Source organism: Ambystoma mexicanum, chromosome 3p (genome assembly GCF_040938575.1).
Source record: "Ambystoma mexicanum isolate Mex_15411 chromosome 3p, UKY_AmexF1_1, whole genome shotgun sequence".
NCBI lineage: Eukaryota > Metazoa > Chordata > Amphibia > Caudata > Ambystomatidae > Ambystoma > Ambystoma mexicanum.
Genome location: NC_090925.1, coordinates 511,442,411 through 511,467,968, shown reverse-complemented (window position 1 = coordinate 511,467,968; position 25,558 = coordinate 511,442,411). Strand labels below are relative to the sequence as shown.

The following is a 25,558-nucleotide window of genomic DNA, read 5'->3' as shown; positions in this document are numbered from 1 at the left end:
TTATAATGATGGTGCCATGGCGACACAGTGAGGGGGTTCGCCTATCGTCACCCGGCCCTGTCTGACCTGAAACATCCTTAAAATATCACACCCCATTTACGAGTATGCAACCCAAGCAGCCCCCATTCCTGTGGTTTTCTTTGTGTTTTCCTTTATTGGGCAGCTTTGGCGGAGATGATATTTCTAAGGTTTGTTCAATCGTAGATACAGTTTCGGATCTGGTCTGCTGCAGATCCATCGCGGTGAAATCGAGCCATTCTAGACCTTCAGCGTGATGTGGTTTGAATAACACTGAACGCTTCCACTGCCAGGCCCCGAGGTTTCGGTCAAGTGAGTGTAAAATAGAAGGAAATGATTGCAAAGGTGTTATTACAGCGCTTCTGGGATTCAGAACTGAGAATGGTTGACTTTCTGTCTAACAGAAACACTGACCATCTGATGTGTTTTCAGAAAGCTGGTTTAACTTTGTAATAATGTCATTCCTCCTCAATGTCAGATTGAATGTTTCTTTATACTAGGAATGTTCAGCTCTGTGGTGGTCTCGGCGGAAAAATAGATGCCTGAGCTTCTGGACCTCAGATGGGCCCTCTTCGGATCTAAATTAAACGAGCTGCCTACAATGAGGCTGCTTTCATCAACCATTGGACATTTGGTGGGAAGAAGTGTCAATTCTCACCTCCTCCTTCCCCCTCCCCTGCTAGGTCCACCTGCCTCTATGTCTGGTTGCCTGGATCCCTCATGAGCCTTACTGGGGTCTGGTCTCCTTAGACCAGTCTCCTCCCCACCCCTTAGCAGCACTTACCTTTGGGCACCCTTCCCTGACCAGCCTACTGAGTCTGACCCTTGATGTCAGGTAAAAAATTACAAATGCCATACCACAGTGAGAAAGTAAATACACACTGAAACCCTAGGCCAGGCTAGTCACATAATAACATGTATCATGCTTACTTAAGCCTCGATGCCAAGTAAAATAATTGTCATGCCACCTTAAGAAGGTAAATACAGACTGTCACTACTAATGTAGGTCAGTCTAGAAAACTAATAACACCTAGGTTTGCTTTCCCTTGATGCACTGAAACTGTGCATCAAGGGTAAAGCAAACATAAGTGTTATTAACTGGCTAAATTGGTCTACATTCAATGTAGGCCAGTTGTGCCACATACTAACACATATCATGTGTTTCCTTTATCCTTGATACTCACTACTGTACATGAAGGGCAATGGAAATGTAATAAGTGAAGTGGTATCATGTGGGTGGACTGGCCTACATTCATAGTACAGTACTGTGCATCAAGGGCAAAGGAAATGTTCTAAGTGAAGCATTATCACGTGGATAGACTCACCTGCATTCCTTAAATCTAGACCAGTATACCCATGTGGTAGTGCTTCACTTATCATGTTTGCTTTGCCCTTGATGCAAATTACTGTGCATCAAGAGTAAAGAAAGAAACAATGCCATGCCCTGAGCAGCCCCCACCACTAAATGTAGGTGCCTCACTGAACAGGCCATTACATGTATGGGTGCATGTAGAAAAACACACACACACACATATTTGTTTCCCTTGGATTCTCTCATCGTTTCTAATCTGAAAGGCCAGGTGTTCGATCATGATCATGCACAGCATTGGTGAAGGGAGACAACCTTGCCTCCGGCCACGTTATACCAGGAATAGTTTTGAGCCCCATCCATTGGTTAAAATCGATGGCATGGTGAAATGTAGAGTAACCTCGTGCACTTCAGGAATCTGTCCAAGTCTGATTTCTTCCCTTGTTGTAATAGGAATTGTCAGGTTTTTTTTACTACCAAAGGCTTTCTCTCAGTCTAGAAATAACCACATGGTTAGTCTTTTTCCTGCCTGTTGATGCAGCTTTTGATACCTTTTATTGGACTAGCTGAAAACAATATGTAGAGCTGGAACAAAGCATTTATAATGTCATAATTAGTTATTTATAACGCGCTTAATACCCAGAGGGTTCTAAGCACGGATCCGGGGATCAAACCTGTGTTGCTCTGCGTCGTCTTGCTTACAAGGCATTGCCCCTGAGCTATCTTCCCAGCATTAGCATTCAAAGTCCCAAAGACTTCTTTGTCAGATGGTGCAGTGTGAAACGATTGGTAAATATAAAGCCACAGCGACATTTGTTCTCTAAATGAAGGGAAAAAAAGCATGTTAAACTTCATTGGCTGAAGGAACAGTATATCTGGAATGCAGGTCTAGACACTGCTGTCTTATAAAAATCATTAAACTCCTGGAAGTAGGGAACACATAACAGTTTGGAAAAAGTACACATTTATATCTGAAAGTTGCATTTAACAAAAAAAAAGGAAAACCAAATCCTTTTCACATGTAACTGTTAAGTTAGGCCCATGCATTGTTAAAGTATGTCCTGGTGCTTTCCCAAAATTAATGATTTTATTTTAATAGGCATATTGAAATTAGAGATTTAAAAACACATCATTAAGAAACAGTGTCAGTATTGTATTTTTATCACATAGTCTAAAACTGGGTTCTGCAATATCTATAAAGTGTCAGGATATGGCAGTGATTTCAATGCAGCTGGTAAGAGTTCCTGGCTGGTATACAGTGTGAAACTACAAAATATGCTCTGGAGGTTTAACTGGTGCCCTCTCTAATGTTACCTCAGCGTGCCTCAAGCTTTACAATGCTTTCCTCCCTTGTGTACAATGTGGCAATTACGCAATACATTACCCACTTTTTTAGGGTGCAGTGGCAGCTGTTATCTCAGCATGTCCCATGCTCGGTAATGGATGCTGCTCATTTGAGCTTAAACGCCCAAGTTTCCATTGTCAGTGTGCTGTGCCTCTCACCCATTAGGGGCCCTGAGCAGTAGTGTCCAACAGCTGATGGTGAGAAATGGTATTGAGTCTTGTCTTCTGACTTTGTTGATGTAATGGCATTGATGAACGTAGGCTCAAAGTGTCATGGCCACTTGCCCAGGATCACATGAGCGGCACCATCAAGTGGAGGGAGCAAGGGGACCCATGGTTCACGCACATCCCTTTGGGACGTTTATACATGGGGAGCCAAGTTGGACTCAGTCCTGGTGCCTTTGGTGCCAGGCTCATGGAAAAACATAACCAAGACACTTTTATTATGGGCAGGAGTGCTTGAAACAGAAGCAGGACTCTTTTATTATGGGCAGGAGTACTTTCAGGAACTTTCCACTTGTGTGTAACCAATCCGGGTGTGGCCTTCTATCTGCAGCTGCACCTGCAACTTCAAGGAGTGGCAGGGTGTGGCAAACAGGACTGAGCTAGTGGGTATGGCCTTAAGAGCTCAGCTATAAAAGCCAGCCCAACCCCAAGGCACACGCTTCACGTTACTCTGCATTCGCGTGCAGCGTGACGGTCACTGCCGCCTGGGTTAACTAGCACTTACCTTGGGAATCAAGTCACCTGCTCCTACGCTTACCTCCTGGAGTCAGCTTACACCTACATCCATCTCCGCTGAGCCTGGCATCCATTCTCCATCTTCCGGATCGCAGGACTTCACCTCTGGGCATGACATCTTCTTCATCTCCGGCACGCAGAACTCCAGCTTCCAGCACTGCAGCATGACATCTTCTTCATCTCCGGCACACAGAACTCCAACACTGGACTCCGCAGCACGACATCTTCTTCTTCCACGAAGGCAGACCCTGTAAAAGGACAAAAGACAAGGTTAGACATACGAACCTGCAGTCTAACGCTGCGCTTGCAAAATAGGTTGTGCTTGCTCTAAAAAGCACACTTACTTGCTGGCGGACCACCGCGGAATCCTCTGCTCCCCATCTGGAGCCATTTTGGGCTCTGTTGCTCTTCTGGACCGCAATCACACCTATGTGGGGAGAAAGATAGACATTGTTACAGAGCTGACAACAGGCTGAGAACAAGATAATATCAATACTTCACAAAAAACAGAAAACAGAAAGACACTTAACAGAAAGGCATGGAATTGTTGCAGCTGGACTGGACACCACGTCTAAAGAACCAGTGAAGGAACTCGGTCCTCATTCTACATGTGCCCCTTCCAGAAGTAGCAGGACAGAGATTTCACCCTAAATAATCCACAGGTGAGCCTTAAAGGGGCGATGCATGCTCAACACACTATGGGAGGAAGGTGTTGAGAGGGAATTTGCTCACAGGCCAGTAAACTTATGTCCTCTCATATCTACGCAGGAACAGGGTTCTGATTCATCGCAGCAGCCCACAGACTATTTGCAGCGGGATGAAGCAGATCGGGGATTCCTACATCCTGGAAGGGCTGCAACCATGCCTCAACGTCCCTGCAGAGACCAGGTGAGTGTGACAGAATGTGAAGCCACTGCAAATCTCTGCCTGGGTGTTGTGGATACCTCTGAGACTGACCTATTGGCCCAACTTTTGGGTGACTTACGGGCTGAAGTTCATGCTTCCAGGCAGGAAACCAATGCCTTAAGAAGGGACCTTATTGTGAACCGAAAGCGCACTGATGGTTTGGAAAGAGATTAACTCCAGGCACAAGCTGGCCAGGTTCCGTTGCCAGGACCTACTCCCACACCACAACAGTCACCACCAGTCCAGGTGGTTCTTCCAGGAGCAGTTCCTCTGGCCCCACCTGAACGTTTAACTGGCAACACCAACAAGTACGCCATATTTATGAACCAATGGCGCTTACATTTTTTGTGCAGACCTGGGGCCTTTACCAACTACCAAGCCAGAGTGGCGTTCATACTTTCCTATTTGGGAGGCAGTGCAGCAGACTGGTCTATACCTTTGATAAATCAAGATGATCCTTTGCTTCGAGACCTATGGGGTTTCCAGCATGAAATGGAGAAATTGTTTGCACGACACACTCAAGGACAGGCCTTGGACAATTAATTACTGTCACTCAGATAGGGAAATCAGGATTTGTTAACCTACATTGCATCCTTCAATCGTCTTTTAGCTCAAACGAATTGGCCAGAAGGGAAGAAGACCATGCTCTTTTATAATGGAATGCGTGGAGAACTCAAGGACGTTTTAGCTCAAGTGGTAAATCCCCCAGAGGCCTGTGCTGAATACATCAATCTAACTGTACAACTCGATCACAGGCTGCAGGATCGAAAGATGGATTGAACTAGGGCGGAAGGGCGATCGGTCTATGTGAGGTCTCGTGATAATCCTCCCAAGTCACATGAACAGGCCGAACCCATGCAGCTTGGGGGACTACTGAGTCCTCTAACCAAAGGAGAACAGGACAAAAGGAGACAACAACAACTCTGCTTGTATTGTGGAAAAGCAGGCCATTTTCTTCGAAAATGTCCGGTGAAACCACCCAGGAAAATAGTCGGAGCAACCGACAAAGACGAAGAAGGAGAACAAGGCTTGGAAAACTCCAACGCCCGGCAAGAGTAGGGGTCCACTTGTCGAGCGGTAAAAAGGAACCTGGAGAGACCTCACATCTAGTAATTCCTGTGTTCTTGGTAAACCACAAACAACCATCAAAAATACACGCTTTGGAAGCAAACATTGACAGTGGAGTTGCGGGAAACTACATCGACCAAGATCTAGCTATCCAAACAGGCCTTCCTCTCCGGCAAAAGCTGAAATCGTAATATGTCACAGCAGTAGATGGATCTCAACTTTCATCTGGCCCAGTTACACATTACACCGAAAAAGTCAAGCTCTTGTGTCAGGACAGCCACCAAGAGGACATTACCTTCAATCTCATTGGTGCTCCTCAGTTCTAGATGATATTAGGAATGCCTTGGCTGGAGACCCATAACCCTAAGATTGACTGGCGGCAACAAGTTCTGATTTTTCCACAAGACTGTTTTGATGCCTGTTATGCTCGAAGGCCCACCAATCCGAAGACTAACAAAGGAACTGTACTGGGTCTCACTGCCTACTTGCCTTAGAGTACCTAGAATTTCAGGACGTCTTTCAAAAGGAACAAGCAAACGTTCTTCCTGTACACAGGTCCTATGACTGCCAAATTGATCTCGTACCCGGAGCCCAGATATCCTGCAGTCGGATTTATGCTCTAACTGAGCAGGAAAACCAACACCTAAAGTCTTACCTAGACCTGTACCTAACCAATGGCTTAATCCGTCCATCTAAATCCCCTGCCTCCTCAGTGCTCTTTTTCGTGCCTAAAAAGGAGAGCAACTTAAGAACGTGCATTGATTATAGAGCACTAAACTAGACCACGGTGAAGAATAGATACCCATTACCACTTATCCCAGAACTCTTGGATCAGGTAACAAATGCTCAGATCTACACCAAACTGGATTTACGAGGGACCTACCACCTTGTAAGGGTCAAAGAAGGAGACGAGTAGAAGTCGGCGTTCCGTACTAAATATGGCCACTACGAATACCAGGTGATGCCCATTGGGTTATGTAATGCCCCCGCGGCATTCCAGTTCTTTATGAACGACGTGCTCCGTGAATTACTGGACGTTTGTGCACTTGTTTATATTGATGACATTCTCATCTATTCCACTTCCAAAGAAGAGGATATTGATCATATTAGGTCAGTATTAGAAAAGCTTCGGCAACATCGACTATTTGCCAAGTTGGAGAAGTGTTTTTTCCATGTAAAGGGGGTCAAATTTCTTGGCTTTATTCTCACACCACGATGCGTTCACATTGGATACACACAAAGTGGACGCTATCCTCCAATGGCCCTCTACAAAAGGAGTACAAAGTGTGCTTGGGTCCACCAACTTCTATCATCGGTTCATACCCGGTTTCTCTCAGATCGTCTATCATATTACCTCTCTGTTGCAAAAAAACAAAGAGTTATGCTGGTCTCCAGAGGCTGAGGAAGCCTTTCAGAAACTAAAATGAGCATTTACCACAGCACCCGTTCTACGACACCTGAAACCAGTTTTGCCGTATATGTGGTTCAAACTGATGCCTCTAACATAGCAATGGGAGCTGTATTGTCACAACGGAACCTGGAAACCGGACAATTGCACCCTGTGGCATCCTGGTCCCGTAAGTTTTCTCCTCCAGAATTGAACTATGCAATCACTGACAGAGAATTGCTAGCAATCAAGGCAGCGTTTAAAGCATGGAGACATTATCTTCTCGGAGCCAGACATACAGTCACTGTCATCACAGATCACCGCAACCTACAATACTTAAAGTCTGCTAAAGCGCAATCATCGCGCCAAATTCGTTGGGCCCTCTTCTTTGCTGTATATGACTTCATCATTACCTATAGACCAGGAGTTTGTAATGGAAAAGCGGATGGCCTCTCCCGCATGAGCGAGGTAAAGGAAGCTTTCACTACACCGGACCCTGTGGCTATCATTCCTGAAGAGCAGCTCCACACTATGATTGTCGCGGCAACCCGTCTGGACGATCTACATTCCAACATGTAATGCCAGATGAATCAATCTGCCCAACAGGAATGGCTTTGAAAAGGAGACCGATACACCATTAAAGACAATATACCCTACTTCCAAGGGCGACTGTACATTTCAGATAAGAAACTACAAAACCAGATCATCGCCAACTATCATGATTCCTTGATGGAAGGACATCCCGTAATAGCAAAAACTCAAGCTAAAATAAAGAAACACTATTGGTGGCCCACTTGGAAGAAGGACATTATCCACTTCATTGTGACCTGTGATGTCTATGCTCAACACAAATCTCAAAAGCAAAACCCTGCCGGTTTACTACATCCATTGATGGTACCACCAGCACCTTGGCACACTCTGTCCATGGATTTTATTACAGATCTCCCTTCCTGCAATGGTTACAACACCATCTTGGTTTTTGTGGACTTGTTCTCCAAAATGGCCCACTTCATTCTGGTGAAAGGGCTCCTCACTGCTTCGGCTCTTGCGACAGTGTTTCTAGAACAGATTGTGCGACTGCACAGGTTCCCATCGGTATTGATATCGGATCGTGGAACCCAACTTGTTTCAGCATTCTGGAGACGGTGTTGTAAAATGGCCAAAATCGACCTTCGGCTATCCACAAGTCACCACCCCCAAACCGATGGTCAGACCGAACCAACCAACCAGCCCCGAGAGAAAAATTTAAGATGCATGTTACAACAATCTGAAGGCTCCTGGAAAGACATCCTCTGGTTGGCGGAGTATGCATACAACAATTCCATTCACATCAGTACAGGGCAAAGTCCGTTTTATATAGTGTACGGAAGACACCCACGGACATCTGGTTTTGATCCACTTGACACATTAGAAATGCCAGCAATAGCAAACCTGCACAAAACCATCACCCAGGTTTTAAAAGAAGCGACCGAGCATCTGACCAAAGGCAAGAAGAGACAGAAAAGGTTTGCAGATCGACATCGAAGGGAAGCTCCCAGTTACCAAATTGGAGACAAAGTCTGGTTGGCATCAAAGAACCTTCCTCTGAAAGGACCAAGAGCTTTTCGACCAAGATACTTGGGGCCCTACACAATCAAGGCCATAATCAGTCCTGCCGCCATGAAATTGGAGTTGCCATCCAACATGCGGATTCATCCGGTATTTCACGTTTCACATTTAAAACCAATGGAACCATGTACACATATCAGCATTCCACCAGATCCTGAAATAATTGAGGGGTAGCCAGAGTACGAAGTCAAAAGTATCCTAGACTCTAAGGTTGTCCGATCCAAATTATACTACCTAATAGATTGGAAAGGCTATGGGCCTCAAAACCGAACCTGGGAACCCAGCGAATATGTCCATGCCCCCCGATTGGTTAGGCAGTTCCATCACAATAACCCCACCAAACCAGGACCAGGAGAAGAACCACCCTTGAGAGGGGCCCTGAAGGGGAGTGCTGTCATGGTCACTTGCCCAGGATCACAGGAGCGGCACCATCAAGTGGAGTAAGTAAGGGGTACCATGGTTCACGCACGTCCCTTTGGGATGTTTATACATGGGGGGCCCGGTTGGACTCAGTCCTGGTGCCTTTGGTGCCAGGCTCATGGAAAAACATAAACAAGACACTTTTATTATGGGCAGGAGTGCTTGAAACAGAAGCAGGAATCTTTAATTATGGGCAGGAGTACTTTCAGGAACTTTCCATTTGTGTGTAACCAGTCCGGGTGTGGCCTTATATCTGCAGCTGTACGTGCAACTTCAAGGACGGCAGAGTGTGGCAAGCAGGACTGAGCTATTGGGTGTGGCCTTAAGAGCTCAGCTCTAAAAGCCAGCCGAACCCCAAAGCACACGCTTCACGTTACTCTGCATTCGCATGCAGCTTGATGCTCACCGCCACCTGGGTTAACTAGCACTTACCCTGGGAATCCAGTCACCTGTTCCTACGCTTACCTCCTGGAGTTTGCTTACACCTGCATCCATCTCCGCTGAGCCTGGCATCCATTCTCCATCTTCCGGATCGCAGGACTTCAGCTCTTGGCACGACATCTTCTTCATCTCCGGCACACAGAACTGCAGGTCCCGGCACCGCAGCACGACATCTTCTTCATCTCCGGCATGCAGAACTGCAATGCTGGACTCCGCAGCACCACATCTTCTTCTTCCATGAAGGCGGACCCTGTAAAAGGACAAAAGACAAGGTTAGACATACGAACCTGCAGTCTAAAGGCCGTGCTTGCAAAATATTTTGCGCTTGCTCTAAAAAGCACACTTACCTGCTGCTGGACCGCCACGGAATCCTCCGCTCCCCATCTGGAGCCATTTTTGGCACTGTTGCTCTGCTGGACCGCAATCACACCTATGTGGGGAGAAAGATAGACATTGTTACAGAGCTGACAACAGGCTGAGAACAAGACAATATCAATACTTCACAACAAACAGAAAACAGAAAGACACTTACCAGAAAGGTGTGGAATCGTCGCAGCTGGACTGGACACCACGTATAAAGGACCAGTGAAGGAGCTCAGTCCTCATTCTACATGTGCCCCTGCCAGGGGAGAGTTCACCCTAAATAAACCACAGGTGCGCCTTAATGGGGCAATGCATGCTCACCACACTATGGGAGGAAGGTGTTGAGAGGGAATTTTCTCGCAGGCCAGTAAACTTACGTCCTCTCATATCTACGCATGAACAGGGTTCCGATTCATCGCAGCAGCCCACAGACTATTTGCAGCGGGAGGAAGTAGAACGGGGGGGTCCTACATCCTGGGAGGGCTGCAACTATGCCCCAACGTCCCCGCAGAGACCAGGTGACCGTAAGACAAAGTTGGCGAAAGTGTGTTATAAAACCTACATCTATGTTCAGACCAGTCGTATAAGTTTTAAGTATATAGTATATAGTCTTCATGTACTTGAGCTTCCATGTCCTTCTGTGTGTGGTATTCGAGAGGACACCTTTTAACTCCTTAAGTGCTAAGGGCGAGTATGCTCATCCTTTATGCATAGATGTGATTAAAGCTCAGCAGTTAAGTTGTTCAAACCATCACTGACAGATTCTGCAAAGAGTGTGTATCCTGTGTGAAGTGACGCCCCTCCGGTGTTTCTGTTTTGTTTTTCGAGATAGTCATCTGTGCAGGTTCGTCCTGTCCTGAAGCTCCTGCAGGCCTCACCTAGATACCTCCCGTACATGCATTTTATGATTGGATAAAGTACACAGCATTAGATTATCTGCAGTTGTATGTCCCTTGTATCTGTATTGTTTGGTTCTACGGAGCTGTTATGGCAGATCCAGTGCAGATACGCTGGCACGTTTTGTATCTCCTGATGTTGCAGGCATACATGCCAGGTCTTCTTTGTTTTTGATCTAGTGGAAATGTACTCCTGGTCAGAGACTGTGCTAGGTCTCTCGGTTGTTTGTATACAAGTAAGGGAGCTTATTTGAAGATGTCTCTCAGCTCATCATCCCTTCTGAATTCGGGTTGAAGATCCTTAACAATCCTATTCATTTATGTTAGTGCTAGGTGGTAGGTGACAGCCAAAGGAATTCGGTCTGCGTCTCTTCTGTCTCTGTATTGTAGCAGGTTGCCCATGGCTATTTTGAATATACAGTCTAATTCCCCGTCAATTTGTCTGGCTGAGTGACCCCTCTTAAAGAAGGCTGCACAGAGTTTGTCAGTTGGTTGTCCCTCGTCTTCATGTTGGAGCATATGTGTTGGTATCAGATGGTCTGGCTGTAGATAGTGTGGCATGGGTGGAAACTTGGCCTGTGCAGGTATTTGAACCTGTCGATGGGTTTCTTGGATACCGTTGTTTCTAGATGGCCATTCCTTCCAACAGAGATGGTTTAATCAAGGAAATGTGTGCCCTTCTTGGAGTTTTCCATCATGAAATTGATGCATTGGTGGAAACCATTTAGCGAGCTATGGAATTTTTAAAGAATTGTCCACATCAAGAGAATGTCATCAATATAACACAGGCATGTAAGTGGTTTCAGGGATTGTTGTTGTAAGAACTGCTGTTTGCCATGAAAAGGTTAGCATAATGAGGTGCTATTTTAGTTCCCATGGCTGTCCTGGTCTTTTATAGGAAGTGTCCTCCATTGAACTACAAATTGTTGTCCGTGAATATGAATCTCAACAGCTCTTTGATAGCTGTGATTGTGGTGTCTATCTTGGTTTTCAATGTTGTTCAGGAATTTCTGGCATGCAGCAAGTACATCTTCATGTGGAATGCTGGAGTAAAGTGCAGTGACATCCAATGTGGGCAGGAGTGCATCCAGTGGTACGTAGTCTATCTCTTGAATCTTTCTGAGCAAGTGTGTTGTGTCGTGTGCACAATCTTCTGTATCCATCACCCGAGGATTTAGCATGTATTCACTATATGCAGATATGGCCTTGGTTAATGTATTTACTCGAGAGATGCTTGACTGGCCCGAATTTCCAGGCTTCTGTGCTTTTGGGAGCAAATAAAAAGTCCCAGGAGTTGGATTGTTTGGCATCAGCTGCTCCTCAGTGCTGGTTGGCAAGGATTTGATGATTTGTTCCAAAGTTTATTTGTACTCCATGGTGGGGTCACTACTCAGTTCCTGGTACTGGTTTGCATCAAGAAGTTGTCTCTATGCTTCTATTTAGTATTTATGTGTATCCATGACCATTTCCACAAATGCACCACTTTTGTCAGCTGGTTTTATTATGATTTCCTTGTGTGTTTGGAGTGTTCTTATTGCCCTTCACTTCTGGAGGGGGGCGGGGTGAGGTTCTCTTTGGTCACCTGTTGAGAGCAATAAACCTCTAGCCAAGGTGGTAAATCCGTCACTGATGCTGCAAGGCAGAAGGTGCATCTACTCAAGATCAGTTGACAATTAAAGAGTTCTTAGGAATGTGTGTAATATTCGTGAGGTCTTGTTCGCTGACCATATATATCTATGGGTCACCATTCACATAAACAGAGCCCTTTAATTACATTAATGCCCCTCTAATTACACGTATTAACAGTGTGCCAAAGAAGTTCTACATTATGTTTCCCCATTCCAATAAAAGATCGAAGTTGGCTGTGCAGAGTAAATGCTTCATATTTCTCCATCAATTAATTCTAATCAGGTGTCTATCTCTTGTCATTGAACCCAGCCTCAGTCATCCATAACAGACATATATGAATCAGGTGCAAAGTCATTTAATGGTGTTGTTCACATGCAAACGGTAAGAGAGGGTGCAACCCTTGGACCGCCACCGGTCTTGCTCCATACCCGCCTTGTGCAGTTTAAGGCTCTTCATAGATGTTCTACGGAGGCTGTCATTATGTTGCGCCACACCATGCTGTCACGCCACCGGGTAGTGTACTTCTTGAACACCTCCCGGCGGTTCCATGTAATAATGTCGCCACAAAAATCTCGCCATGCAAAAATATCGCCGAAAAATGGCCGTTTTTCATGGCAACATTATTGCATGGAACATGCGGGGGACACCCCCGCAACCCTCAATTTATTTATTTATTTATTTATTGCCCCTGTCCCCATATATATGGTCACCCATATAATATCGCCACAAACTTTTCCCGGCGATATTATTTACGGCGACCATATATATGGGGATAATATTACCTGATACCCTCCCTACCCTCCCGGCAGCGACAACGCCATGCGACAAGTGGCAGGGATATGCTGGTCAGTGAGGGCGACACGGCACGTGCAATCCTGAGAGAACGGGTGCACCGTTTACAGTGCATCCTGGCCCTGTGCCATCGTCATGCCCATAAGAAGTTGTGAAAAGCCAAAATGCCAAAGTCTAATCGATACTTTCGGTCAAGTGGCACAGTGAGTAGAGCGCTTGCTTTGACATCTGTGCAGAGTTTGCTAACATAGGTTCGAATCCTGGCGGGGCCAATCTCAGCCTTTCATCCTTCTGAGGTCGATAAATGAGCACCACGCACCGTGGGTAATAATAAGCAGCGGATTAGTAGCGCTATATAAATGCGAAATTATTATTATTAATTGAGTTCCCTGGGAAAAAGCAGTGAGATGCACGCAATCTCTGCATGTCTATGGAGAGGGGCGTATAAATATCCAGAGATCCCAAAATGACAGGGCCCATGGAAGCAGGAGGGAGCCTCTTCAAGGCGCTACAGCGAGCCTGCAACGAATCTCCCTCAGCCAAGCTAGTTGCCTGTGTACTTTCTCAGCATGGTGGACTAGCATTGCAAGACAGATGCTTTGTTGGCCATTGTCAAGCTAAGAACTATAATTTTCCTTCCACACATTTCAAGTTAAAACGGGCGTGTTGCATTATAACACTCAGGAGTGCCCATTCCCAGTACTAACCAAGACAACATAACCAGTAAAGAAAAACTGTCATCCAATAACAGAACAACAGTATCTTGGCTCTAAATTCTAGTTCAAAGCAACAACCCAAGCACATCGGACCTCCTTAGAAGGAACACACTGTTCCATAAACAAGCCTCGGATATGTGGGGCAACGGCTTGATATGGGCCACGACCTCATTGAGTGCCCACTAGCTATCCTTCACATGCACCAAAACTACAAATACATCCTCTGGGACTGGGTGTTCCACAACACATGGCATCTGTGTGTGATTACGGCACACAGCTCCACCAGCCTGCTTCCATGATTCCTATTCCGAGGATAACAAAGAAATTGAGAAATGATTGAGTTTGTTGTATAAGCGTTGTCCGGCTAGCCACCCTATAAGTCTTCTTGCTTTATACATGAATGCACACAAAACAAAAACAGAAGCCTCTACCTGTATCCACGTGGTGCCTGCAATGCAGGTGTATGGGAACACAGATCAAAGGTAGGTAAAGAGAATAGTCTTGTGGGGGGTGTCTATCTTTACCCATTTAGCACCCACGTGCCGCGTGCCAGTGGGATTCCAGGTGGAAAGTGGCGTCCAGAGGGGAGAGCCCAAGATCAATGGTCTGCAGCCTGCACTGTGAGGGTAGGATTAGCCACAGGTATGGGGCGGCCACAGGGCTGAAGACGCGAGCGGTGGTGTAGCCCTGTGCTTGCTGCTCTGTGCGAGGGTTGATTGTGTGAGTAGTGTAGGGTGGAGAGGAATGAAGACACGACCTGGTTAGTGCGGGAGGAAGAGGGAAATGGTTCTGAGAGGGGAGAACCTTTTGGGTAAAGATTATCTATTCAGTGTCTTGAAATGTTCGCTTGTCCTCTCTAATGATCAAGGGGCCTGGCCTCTCCATTTTCATGGAGAGGTGCAGATAGAGTGGCCCGAATGCGTCAGAGCTCTTGTGTTCCTAAGCGGTGTATTTTATGCAAGCCTGTGGCACGTTAATGAGAGTATTGTTCCAATTATATTTGACGTCGCATGGAGTCCGAGCTCCTGTAATATGTAGCTACGCCAGTTGACACTATAATCAACAGGTCAAAACCTAGTCCACTTTCTAGATCTATGAAGAATACCTATGATGTCAGGGGGCCAAACCACTAACTTCCACACACGGAAAATTAAGGGAAAATTAGTCAGTATAGCCCCCCCCCCATGCAGAACTCCAACAAGGGTGGGAAGTCTTCTGAATCAAGGCATACACAAATATTACTCAGCGAACTAGAGTTTTTTTCTCTGTCTTCCTACACTGTGCCCAGAGGAGCCTGGCAGCCTCTTGAATGAGGTCACTGACCGATCTGTTGGATTACACCTTTCTTTTCACCCTTCAGCTTGTGCAGCATCTGGCATGGCTCATGATACCATAGGAAGCCTCGGCCTGCGGCCGGGGCCACAGTGCCAGACCCATGACAGCGCAGGATAGGCAGGCAGGGCTCCCGGGGCACCCACATGCTCCAGGTAAGTGCCTCGCTATGGGAATACTTAGACCTGTGAGAGTTTGGGACCTGCATTTTGGGAGAAATGTAGTACCATATCAGAGTGGGTGTGAGCTCTTCCTCCTTTGGAACCTCTAGACCTTGGTGCATGCAGCCCTCCAGACTGAATGAAGCAGGATAAATGGAAATGATTGCAACGAAACAAGCCAAAGTATTCCTGGGGCATTCACACATTAAACTAAAGGGGGCGGGCTAACAAATCAGCCACACCCAATGCAACGCGCGCACAGCGCTGCTGCCCTCAGGCCATAGGCTATACTGTTAAATGAAATCCAATCAATGGCGGGGCTGACGTAGAGATTAGAACAAAACAGGATCAGTTCAACAGCACAATGTAAGGAAGCCATTGGCAAACATGGGAAGGTACCAATTAGCACGCACTGCTTCTTGCTATATGACCAGTGCTTTAAGTGGGGTAAGAAATTGAGGGGGGGCCCTCGTTTGGGGGCGTGGCTTTCATTGTGGGCGTGGCCTAAAAGTGCACAAATCATAGTAAGGTGCGCAAACAAATATATAAATGTATGTGAGCATTTATATGTTTGTATGCGTACTACTATGGTGTGTGTACTTTTCAAGCCATATTTTATAAACATAGCAATGTTACATATTTCTATGTTTATAAAAGGTGGCTTGAAAAGTGCACAAACCATAGTAAGTTACGCACACTTGTGTGCTTACCTTACTATGGTTTGTGTACGTTTCAAGCCACCTTTTATAAACATAGATATTTGTAACATGTTTCTATGTTTCTAAAAGATGGCTTGACACGTAAACAATTCAAGGCATCTTTTATAAAGCGTTGATGACGGACAAAACAAACCGCAAGGTGGCTTTGTCCGTCGACAAAGCTTTATAAAAGATGCCTTGAATTGTGCACGTTTCAAGCCGTCTTTTATAAACATAGAAATATTTCTACCTTTATAAAAGATGGCTTGAAACGTACACAGTTCAAGGCATCTTTTATAAAGCTTTGCCGACGGAGAAAGGCACCTCGGGCTCTGTGATCTATCTGCTATCACTGAGCCCGAGGTGTCTTTCACCCTCTGCGAACCCGCGGGCTCCATGATTTAATCTGCATATTAGATCACGGAGCCCGCGGGGGTCAGTGACCTGGGGAGGGAAAACAAAGGGACAGACAGTAACTTCCTCTGATGACCCTGATGAGGGGTCACCAGAGGGAGTTACACTAACTGACAGAAGTGCCGCCAGCCTCAGCGTCGCTGTGGCTGGCTGGCACTTCTGTCAGCTTGGCCAACATAATGACGGGCGCATCTCCCGTCGCGGCTGCGGCCGCGGCGGGATAATGCATCCCGCAATGTTGTGTGGGACGGGGGCCCCGGCTGGGCCCCGGCTCAGCCCCACTTTCTGGAGACTGCCGGGGCCCGGCCCCGGCAGGCCCCGGCCCACTTAAAGCACTGTATATGACTCAATACAAAACCCAAGCATGGGGAGATACAAAGCAACAAGAAAGGAACAGGCATCAAGGAGTGTGTACCAATAGGTTATCAGAGAAAAGCCTGGCTCCATTCCCTGAGGAGGGGGGGAGAAACAGTAGGGGGGAAAAAAGGATTGGAAATAAAGAATGCAGAGGAGAGGACAGTAGAAACCTGAGAAGGCAGGTGGAGCTTGGATTGACCAGCTATGGTAAGGATGTGAAAAAGCAACCAACCAAGGCCAGCATAAAATCATAGGGTCAGGACATACCCCTCCGCTCAGCACAGCCGTAATCACCTTCGGAAACCGACTACTACCAGGGCTCAAGTCGAGGGTGCATGCGGGTGAAAGGAGTCCCCTCACTTTTTTCCGGAGTCCCCCCCCCCGCTATTTTCAGAAGGCACCTTTATATGCTAATTTCTGGTGACGCCACATTCAGTTGCTATGTTAATGAGTCCCCCCACTTTTTTTTGTACTTGCCTACTACACCCATGCTGGAGAAGTCAGCAGAGGACAAGGGCCAGCATCACCACCCTTACTGATTCCATGAAGCGCTTGGAGGTACAGCACAACATTGTGACCACTTCACACCCAACCCCTACGATTAACACAAACTCTCAATGTTCACCTCAGTACTGAAAACCACTGACCAGCAGCAGACACAAAGCCTGCAGGAACACACCTGTTTGCACACCCTTCATATATGCAGTCCACCAATCCTACCCCGTTCACTCCAAAGCACCCCCATACTTAGCCCACCCACACCCACATCTGCAATACCGAACATTCACCTCTCCTATCATTACCCCACTAACGCTTTCCATCCCTTTTTCTTACAGGACCCAGCAACATTAGGCGACCCAGAAGCAGATCTTCATACGAACCCAGTTACATTACATTACATATAGGGACTTCGGGCAGGGTAAAAGGAGAAAGGGCACAGATTGCCATTGAAGATTGCCTACTGAGAAGGCGATGCCAAGCGGTGGGTGAACAAGGTATTCTGTAGTGCCCGGAGTATAATCTAGAAGGTGGAGGGGTGAATCAAGCTGTGCAGCTTCCTTGATATGGTTTAACATTCAAGTAGAAAAAGCATCAAGAAGAAAATGGCAACTGCACTACTTGCGTTTAGCTGACTGTACTTTCTGTGAGACTGAAGAAGTGGCAAAAGGGAGCAAGAAGTGTAAGGAGCGGCAAAGCCAACGGTTTGGGCTTGTGTGCAGGTATGGGATTGGCATTTGCTACGCACTGATATAATGGTATTCTGTTGTAGTTGGCATTGGTGTGTGTGTGTGTGGAATGGCGTGGGGTCACATGGAATGTTGGAGTGTTGGTAGGGTCTGTGTTCTGTGGGTTCTGACCGTCACAGTTAGAGTTGTTATGCTGGCTGGGATGGATGCTCCAGTACATGTCCCATGTAACTACTAGGGTGGAATAAGCTTACCATCAACTTACCTCCTGACTCCAGCGTGGTGTGTGAGCCGTATCATGCTAGTACCTGGCAAATGCCTATCTACTACCTAATGCCAGAACTGTTTCCTTTGTCTGTGCTTGTTTTTAACAGGACTTCAGTGAAAGGAAGAGATATAAATGTAGTGGCTGAAGGCACACTGTTTTAAGACATTTCTATTTCCCTAGTAGCCATTAACAACTGCAATTAAGCCATTAACTCTCAGTCCACTGCTTACAAATTAGGCTAATGGGATAAAGCTTGATGTCAGTGTTTGAAAGGCTGAGCTCAAAAAGATTCCAGGAGGATGTGATTTGTGCAGGGTGGGGCAAGCAGAGGGTGGGAATGGCCATAAGGATTAGAACGGCAATGGACAGACAATGGGTTGGTAAATCACCAAACAACACCCACAACCTGTGTGTTCCTCCTCACATGTCATCTCCCCCCTAACTGTACTCTAATGCAATCGTGTTGGCTTACAGGTGGCCACCTAATAGCCCAACCTAATGAAGGAGTGGCATGGCAGGAGGGATCGGGACGAGGTCAGGTCAGGCCAGGGTGGAGCAAGACAGGGCCGGATGAGCTTGACCTTTAAATTGCAATCTACAGTGGCTCTTTTTGCTTTGTGACTAGACTAGACCTTGCCTGGAATAATGGAAAAATGAACAGCACTAGGTTTGTCTCTGACAAATAGCAAAACAATATATTCATTAAGAGAAATCTTTGAGCCAAATGAGTATGCCCTACCGTAAACTGAATCGTTTTGTAGTTGCTAGCAATCACCTGGCTGCATTCACTTCAACTGAATACAAGCACTGGCAAAGACAACAGCTGAGGCTTTTGTGCAGGCAATCGCTAGGCTTTTGCCAGGTATCACCATAATGGTACTACCCGCCCATAAAATGACAACATCTGTAAACTGTTGACATTGTCAATGCTTGTTTAAGCAGGACCGCAGTGCAAGGAACACATTTAAATCAAGTGGTTGTAGCTACACTTGGTTATGATATCTTTATTTCACCAGTAGCAGATTTGCAGTTGCAATTAAGCCATTAACTCTCAGCAGACTACTTAGAAATAACACTGGCAGGCAAACATTTGATGTGACTGCTTGCAAGAGTTATCTCAAAGAAACCTCAGGAGGTTGGGTTATGGGTGGCAAGGGGCAGATAGTGGGTGGAAATGGCCATAGGGATTAACATGGCCATGGGCAGTCAATGGGTTGTTAAATAACTAAATAACAGTGTTAAGATGTGTGTCCCTCTTCAGATGTCATTTCCCTCCTAGCTGTACTCCAGTGCAATACATGGACTGAAGTAAAACTAATGTAAACCAAATCTCTCTGGTCAGTTGCCCTTCTGGTCCTTGGCTTCTCTGGTCCGTCGCCCCTCTGCACCTGTGTGACTTTGATGAGTAACTCTTCTCTGGTCTTTGGCTGCCTTGCAAGCTGCTCCTCTGGTCCATCCCTCCTTTGGTCTTTGGCTCTCTGATGAGTCACTGATCAAAAACAAACAGAAGCAAAAAGATTCAATTTTTCTGTGTGCCTTTGCTGCTTAAAGAGATCTTTCAGAGTCTTACATGGTGTCGATTAAATCAATTTTGACATTAATTGGAGAAAGATATGGCAACAATAACCACTTCAGAAATCATTATACCTCCCACCCTAACTGACAATACATCACGGCACATAATCAATCCATCAAAAAAACACAGATTATACAATGCGACATACACCATCCGAAGGCACGTGTCTGCACTAAATTTCCCTAAACACCAAACCAACCAAACACAGATGCACCAACACAACTCCCCACATTCCTTAAGCAGCTCTCTGACGGACTCATAGACAAACAAACAAGTATCATACTGAAGACAGAGGTCCAAGGGGGGGTCATGGCCCTCATGACCCCCACATTACTCTCAGCCCGAAGGCAGAGAAACGACAGATGCACCTCACTCTTAGTCCCGTCTTTGCCATCATCAATGTATCACAGATGTGAGAAATGTTACTCTCTCAGACCGCATTTCAAGCTATACCCAATTGATGATATGGAGAAATGGAGATGTCATCAATCGAACAAGTCGACTGACAGCAAATCGAGAAGTCAATGATGTCATCATGACGTAGGTGCCCATATACATGAAGTACATAGGCATCCACTCACGAAGTTCCAAGAAAATACATTTGTTTATTGCATATAGACACAAAACACATGCTTATGACTCACACAGGTAGATGTCAGATACACTTACATATCTCTATATCCTTCACCAAAACTGAAACCGCAAGACACCAAGTATACGTATACCTAGCTTGCACATGACTGATTGCCACTAACATGGGAATCCATAAGGCCAAATATGGAAAACTGTAGGCGTGCTAGAGTGAATGAGGAAGGGGAGATAGGGGAGATAGACTTTGAGTACATGAAAGGACTGACAGATCGCTGCAGCCAGAGGCAGGCAGCCAATAGCCTCCAGCACAGACACAGCACACCGCCAGCCAAGGACGAGTGGAAATGTAAAGTTGCAGTTTCCAAGACAATAAGCCACCTGCAAGACATGCAGGCTGTAATACTCATAAATGCAAGCAGGAGATCTCTGCACACGTGACCTGGAAGAGCAAGACAGGAGGAGCCACCATATATGGCTAACCAATAGTAGGACTAACCCTTATAGAATGCATATATGTTTCACCTAAACGGATCAAGCTGCAAGTCCGATAGGTTTCGGGGATGGAATGAACTGCAGGAAGACTGCCCGCTTCCCTCAACCCACCCATTGGCCACTTTCTCTAGGCCCACGCCTGCCCACACCCAACACTGTAAACAACCTCGGATGCACTATGGACTCAGACCTGACACTATAACATCACATCAACTCAGTTTCAAAATCCTGTTATCTACACATACACCTTCTCCGAAGCATCCTCCCCTACTTGACCTTTCCACAAAGAGTTGGCGCGATCACGGCTATCGTACTCTCACGCCCAGACTATGCTAATAACCTATACCTGGGCGCCCCCGCATAAAATATGTGAAAACTTCAAAATTTTCAAAACACTGCAGCAAAGCTCCTTCTTGGCCTAAGCTCCAGAGACCACATCACACCTGCCCTCAGAGCCCTTCACTGGCCGCGAATCGGGTGACAATCCACATTCAAGGCAATGTGCATCACCCACCGAGCTTTGCACAACACAGGACCAGAATATCTACAACACAAGCTCACACCCTACAGGCCCACCAGAAACCTGAGAACAGGCACAGCTCTCCTCCTTGACATCCTAGTTGCAAAATCAACCAGAATGGGGGATCCCTTTTCTCTGTCCAAGCTCCCACCATCTGGAGCTCAATTCCATTCAGCATTCTCAGCATAGAGGATCACCTCGCTTTCCAGAAGGCACTCAAGATCTGACTCTTCCTTTCTCCATCTTGACTGACCTAGTCCACCTCCTGAGTGAACTATCACCCCCAGACAGGTAGGTGGGGGCACCATTCAGTCATGGGAGAGGACTACAAGACAATACCTAGCCTGCATGGAAAGGATTCCAGTCGATCTGTGAGAAATGATCTGCATATCCTTATCGCAACTAGATATCAGCCATGATTCGCTGGTACGTATAGCACTCCATCTCAATAGAACATAGCCGTATCCCTCGCAGAGCACAGACACCCACCAACATACATCTGCAACAACTCACTACTCGACTTCCTATCCCACATCACCTCTGCCATTCAAATGCAGTTGAGTCCTACAAATAAATTGGTCTCTGTGACTCGCCTACTCCCCTGACAGTCTATCACAGCACCCATCCACTAACCAGATATCCATAGGTCTCTATCAGGGTCATAGCCACCCCTCCCTACCCTCGTTCTAGCTAAGATACACAGACCCGTTCTTAAAATCCTCCTTTCAATTCTCATACCTCAGACATCAGTCCTCAAAGGGCCTTCAACCGACAGCACTTTGAGGCCATACCTATGGTATTAGGCACTGTACAAATGCCATATAATATAACAAAGATTTGATCGAGGGTATTTCCGAGATGCTCCAGGTACCTCCAGATATGCTCCGGTTTTAGGCTTTGTGAATCAGATTTAAGGTAGCAGGAGTAAATCAGAGATGCTCTAAAACACCAACACTTTTCTCCACAACAATTTGTTTTCAATCATGTTTAATGTCTCAAAGGTGACAGCATCAGCAACACCCTCACCATCCTGCCCCTATCTCTGAGGTATAAGGTCCCAAATAATCAACTAATGCATGCTTGTTATCAGTAGGTCATGGTGACTAAGACCTTAAGCAGTGGAGCAAAGCTAAGAGATCAGCAACTGAAGGAACGGGCAAGCACTGCACTCCCCTCATGAAAGCTCTGACCAACACTACAGGGTGGGCAGGGTACAAGGGTGAAAGGAACCCCAGGGGCTGGGCAAAGCCACACACTTCTGACCCCAGTGGCAGTGCATGCAGGATTCCCCAGTGTCCTCACCTAAACTCGTCCAGTTGCTTCAGGCCAGCATTTTATTTTTCTCTAATAGTAGGGCACTCATAAATTCAGATCCTCTAACTCTGTTAACCTGCATCCCAAACACTAACAAAGCAGGAAACCTGGGTGTTTACACTTTCAATGTGAAAACAGCAGGTGTCCACAACCTTTGTGGAACACTCCCGTCCCTTGCACACCCTTGTAGTTGAAAACACAACCAAATTCTCTTGTGTAATCTCAAAAATAAAACTTTATAAAGGGATGATTTCGTCATCCATGAATTGTGTGCCCCAAATGGGGTTAGTTTAGACAAATATTCAACGTACAATTTGTACCAGTTTATAATCAACCTATAAAACCTAAAGTAAACTGATTTTTACAGTACATGGTATTCATAGTAACTATTTTTCATAGTCCAGACAACCAAACATTAACATATACAGTTCAAATGACTTATAGTAGACAATTTGTACTTGATTTGAACTCCTAATCCAATGCGTCTTAGTAGGCAGAGTCAAAGTTTTCAAGGTACAGTATGCTTTACGCGTTTCGGGGCGAATAGAACCCCTTCTTCAGAAGATGTCTACTAGACGTGTTTTCTCTTCAATTTATCTGTATCGACAGTAGAAAGTATGTTGTTATTTTAATCATAATGATACATCATAATCCCTGTCTGTCATGACTGGATTTTTCTTAATGTATAATCACCTGTTCATATCTTAGTGTGGTCTCAATTGGAGATACAAATTCCATCTTGATGAGTATATCTTTGTCAATCCTAAAAAAATATTTAGAAAAATATTAAAAAAAGGGGGTTGTAAGTCCCTATCGTTATGAGAAGTAAAGATGTAAAATAACTGCAACCATGTTTGCATTCTCAAACATGTCCATTAGAGAAAGGGTATAGGTGATTACCTGATCAGTAGGTCGTAGTCAGGATTTTGGGTAATCTCCCGCTTTGTTAAAGCTCTTCGCTCCTCTGGTGGATCTTAGCAGCACGATCAATGAAAACGTGGGCCCTGTAAAGCGGAAAGAGGTTTATCAGGGGCTATTTTTATCAGTTACCGAAATCCTATAGGATAATTCTATGTGGTGAGTATAAAGTTCTAACTTAGCTTACCTCAAGAAGGGACGTCTTTGTGCATGTATCCTATGTTGAAATTCATACGAACGGCAACTGAACAAAAATGGCCGTTCTGTTGTTTAAACTAAAAGGAGTGCACTAGGCAAACTTGTTTGAGCTGTTTACACTTTCAAGCAGCATTGGCGTCCATGATGGCAAACCCTGAAACAAGTACTGGAAGTTAAAGAGAGGGTTCCAGAGAACAGCGCAGCCTGTGGGTCAGATCACAATCTCAGTGTTACAAGGAATCTGCTTGAGCAGGGGAAGCAAGGGAGACAGCGGATGTGTGTGGTGCGAGCAGACAGCCGGATGGAGAGAGGAGGAAGCACACAAAACGATTCAGGAAACCCAGGGCAGAATCAGGCAGCCATCATGACTGAGCCATTTGACTCCAAGCTGGCAGGTACCCCAGGAAAAGTCTCAATCTACAGAGCCATGAGCTGGCCACAAATATCATTAGTTACACTTGGAAGGCAGGCAAGAGTAGTCAGTGGCCCTCAGCCAATCAGATGCATGCATTGTCAACTGGGCCACGGTGTGCCCAGTCAGGACCTCGTTACTCTAATTCTCTAATCTTCTGGTATGAAACTGGAAACAGCAACGCAGGCAGGCCGAAGGGGGTTTGGTGAGAGGTTGATAGTGTGAAGGTTGCAGAAAAGAGGAGGAAAGAGCAAATAGAGAAGGCTGAGCTCTCGAAAGAGGTGGCAATCGAATGACAGGGAAAGGTTGGAGTTATAAAAGTGACTGAGGAGGAAGGAGGAAAAGAGCTGATCTAGGAGAAGCATGGAAAGGAGACAGAGATCATCTGAGGCCAGAGGAGGTTGAAGGGGAGGAAGGAACAGACTGAACAAGAAATCGACTCTATTCTGGAGATCAGGTGACAGACGCACAGGGGGCCAACCTTCCCCTGCAGACGTAACAAAAGGGTCCCAGTCCTTGGGGACTCCAGAAGAACTGTCCATGACCTTAGACGATTCCTTCACCGTAAACCTGTCTGCGGTATATGAGGGCACGCGCAGTATAGGGCAGGGTTCTGTGATCGATTAGGAGTTGGTTATTATATATCCAATCACATGATTGTTTACCTCGGACTTTGCATGATTATTTTGAAAGGGCACCCCTATTTTGTTATATCGTCGCTCCACCGCCACTGTGTTGGAACTGAATAAAAGCACTTTTGTTTGAATACACTTGAGCCTCAAGCCATCGGTTGATCCCGCAGTTTATATCAGCACCTCATATCTGCCCGTAGGGGTGGTTCATGGGCTGTCCCATTACAAAAACCTACAGTGGAGTTTATCAAATATAGGTGGTCTACTAATGTCTGGTCAACAGCCTGCTCAGATGTGATCCGATATGGCGGTCTGGAACCACTTACCACTCATGCCGTCGAACTAAGACACCATGTCAGCATATCCAACAAGTGGCTTGACGGGCCAGGTTGGTAACATCCACAATGCTGCCAAGTGGCTCCATGTCATGAGGGCCACCTTGACTCAGTCGAGGCTTTTCACTTTGCATGGTGGGACTTGTAGGCCCATACTTACAATGGGAAATCAGAAGTCCCAGCATCAAACGTGGAAAAGCCAGGACCTGCTGCGTAGTGGCAGGTGTCACATGGGGCTACTTTGCAGCTAAGTCCACATAGACCAACTTCAAACTAAGAGAGGGGGGAATGTTGTTGAAATTAGCTTATTGTAACCATTATTTACATAAAAGCAGCCTCGCGTCAGCTTAATGCTGCAATGTCTCTCTTGAGTCAATATCATGGAAAGACTGGGACTGGACCCAGAACGTGAAATGTCTTTTCAAGACCACCGTACTCGCCGTACTCCCCTCCCGGGTGCGCTCAGGAAGAACCACCTTGTCGAGAAGAATACAGGCAGCCTTCTTTTGTGAATT

General features: G+C 46.1%; 1 long non-coding RNA gene across 2 annotated transcripts in view; it reads right to left on the bottom strand.

Annotated features, from left to right (window-relative positions):
* LOC138580550 (uncharacterized) overlaps positions 1 to 25,558 on the bottom strand; it is a 289,036-nt gene that overhangs the window by 18,814 nt on the left and 244,664 nt on the right. Inside the window, exon 3 of one of the 2 annotated variants that reach the window (XR_011304289.1) lies at positions 19,444 to 19,544. This is a non-coding gene — a long non-coding RNA (uncharacterized lncRNA). Of the gene's footprint in view, positions 1 to 19,048; positions 19,545 to 25,558 lie in introns of those variants that run through there. The other variant, XR_011304288.1, reaches the window with a different exon arrangement.